General features: G+C 38.7%; 1 pseudogene across 1 annotated transcript; it reads left to right on the forward strand.

Annotated features, from left to right (window-relative positions):
- The first annotated feature begins 1582 nt into the window (after positions 1-1582).
- On the forward strand, positions 1583-2067 carry LOC112615869 (annotated as a pseudogene). The gene has a single exon (XR_003117492.1). The product of XR_003117492.1 is annotated as a small nuclear ribonucleoprotein Sm D2 pseudogene (transcript).
- Positions 2068-2628: the final 561 nt, after the last annotated feature.

A 2628-nucleotide genomic window follows, 5' to 3' on the forward strand; every position in this document is an offset into this window, starting at 1 on the left:
TGTACTTAGAAGGAAGTTTATTGCATTACATATGTATATTAGAAAAGAAGAATAATCTAAACGCAATTATCCAAGCTTGCACCTAAGGAAACTAGAAAATGAAGAACAAATTAAATCCAAAGTACACAGAATAAAAGAAATAATGACAGACCAGAAATCAATAACATTGAAAACAGGAAATCAATAAAGAAAATCAACAAAACCAAAAAGCTGGCTCATTGAAAAGACCAATAAAATTAATAAACGTCCTTCCAGGTAAACCAAGATAAAAAAGATGACACAAATTACTAGGATCAGAAATGAAAGAGGAACCATCACTAAAGATCCCATGGACATTAAAATGATAATAAGAGAGGTCAAGTATTGTAGCTTACACCTGTAATCACAGCATTTAGGAGGCTGAGGCAGAAGAATCACTTGAAGCCAGGAGTTTGAGATCAGCCTGGGCAATAGAGACCTTGTTTCTACAAAAAAAAAAAAAAAAAAAAAAAAAAGCCAGGTGTGGTGGCATGCATCTGTAGTCCCAGCTACCTAAGAAGCTAAGACAGAAGGATCACTTGAGCCCAGGATTTCAAGTCTGCTACGGTCACACCACTGCCCTCTGGCCTGAATGACAGTAAGACGCTGTCTCAAAAAAAAAGATAATAAAGAAATACTATGAAAAAATTATTCGAGAACCTTGGTGAAATAGAGCAATCCCTTGAAAGCTACAATCTGCCGAAACTCACACAAGAAGAAATAGACAATCTAAATAAGAATAGAGAATTTCTTAATCTATTAAAGAAATTGAATCAATAATTAATAACCTTCCACAATAGAAAGCACCAGGCACAGATGGTAAATTCTATCAAGGTGAATTCTACCAAACATTTAAGAAAGAAATTATACAAATTATCTACAATATCTTTCAGAATATAGAAGCAGAAAGAATACTTCCTAACTCATTCTATGAGGCCAGCTCTTCCCTAATACCAGAATCAGACAAAGCCATTAAAAGAAAATAAAACAACAACCAACATCTCTCATGAACATAGATGCAAAAATCCTCAACAAAATTTCACCAAATCAAATCCAACAAAGAATTTTTGAAAAACTATGCACCACGAACAAGTGGGATATACCAGCTGTACAGGGATGGTTCAACATTTGAAAAATCAATCAATGTGATCCATTACATCAACAAGCAAAAAAGAAAAGTCTCATAATTATATCAACAAATGGAGAGAAAGCAATTAATAAAGTCCAACACCCATTCATGATTAAAAAAAAAAACTCTCAGCAGAATAGGAATAGAGGAAAACTTCCTCAGCTTGATAAAGGACATCTACAAAAACCTACAGCTAACAAAAAACCTACAACTAACATCATAGTTTATGATGAGAAACTAGAAGCTTGTTTGCAAAGATATGGAACAAAGACATCTTTTGTCACCACTTATTTCCAACATTGTATCAGAAGTCCTAGTTAATGCAATAAAACAAGAAAAAGAAAAGGTATGTAAGTTGGAAAGGAAGAAATAAAACTTTGTTTGCAGATGACATGATCATCTATGTAGAAAATTCTTAAGAAACTACAAAAACAGGGAAACGGGAGTGAACGGAGAGCTTAGTGACCATCATGAGCCTCCTCAACAAGCCCAAGAGTGAGATGACCCCAGAGGAGCTGCAGAAGCGAGAGGAGGAGGAATTTAACACGGGTCCACTCTCTGTGCTCACTCAGTCAGTCAAGAACAACACCCAAGTGCTCATCAACTGTCGCAACAATAAGAAACTCCCGGGCCGCGTGAAGGCCTTCGATAGGCACTGCAACATGGTGCTGGAGAACGTGAAGGAGATGTGGACTGAGGTCCCTAAGAGCGGCAAGGGCAAGAAGAAATCCAAGCCAGTCAACAAAGACCGCTACACCTCCAAGATGTTCCTGCGCGGGGACTCGGTCATCGTGGTCCTGCGGAACCCGCTTATCGCCGGCAAGTAGGGGCTGCCTATCCATCGACAGAACTCACTCTCTTGTCCTATGAAGACCGTTGCCATTGGTGTTGAGAATAATAAAGCTCTGTGGTTTTTTTCTTAAAAAAAAAAAAAAAAAAAAAACTACAAAAACAAAACAAAAACAAAGTCCTCGAACTAATAAACAATTATAGAAAGGTTGTAGGATATGAGGTTAATGTACATGAGTCAATCATTTTCCCATACACCAGCAATAAGCACGTGGAGCTTGAAATAAAAACACAATACCATTTACATTAGCATTTTCAAAAATGAAATATGCAGGTATAAATCTTGTGAAATATGTACAAGATTTATATGAGGAAAGCTATTAACCTCTGATGAGGCCAGGAGCGGTGGCTCACACCTGTAACCCCAGCACTTTGGGAGTCCAAGGCAGGTGGATCATGAGGTCAGGAGTTCCAGACCAGCCTGGCCAAGATGGTGAAACCCCGTCTCTACCAAAAATACAAAAAAATTCGCTGCGCGTGGTAGCCGGTGCCTGTAATCCCAGCTACTCAGGAGGCTGGGGCAGGGAATTGCTTGAACCCGGGAGGTGGAGGTTTCAGTGAGCTGAGATCGCGCCACTGCGCTCCTGCCTGGGAGACAGAGGAGACTCCATCTAAAAAAAAAAAAAAAAACT

This window comes from Theropithecus gelada, chromosome X, assembly GCF_003255815.1.
Source record: "Theropithecus gelada isolate Dixy chromosome X, Tgel_1.0, whole genome shotgun sequence".
NCBI lineage: Eukaryota > Metazoa > Chordata > Mammalia > Primates > Cercopithecidae > Theropithecus > Theropithecus gelada.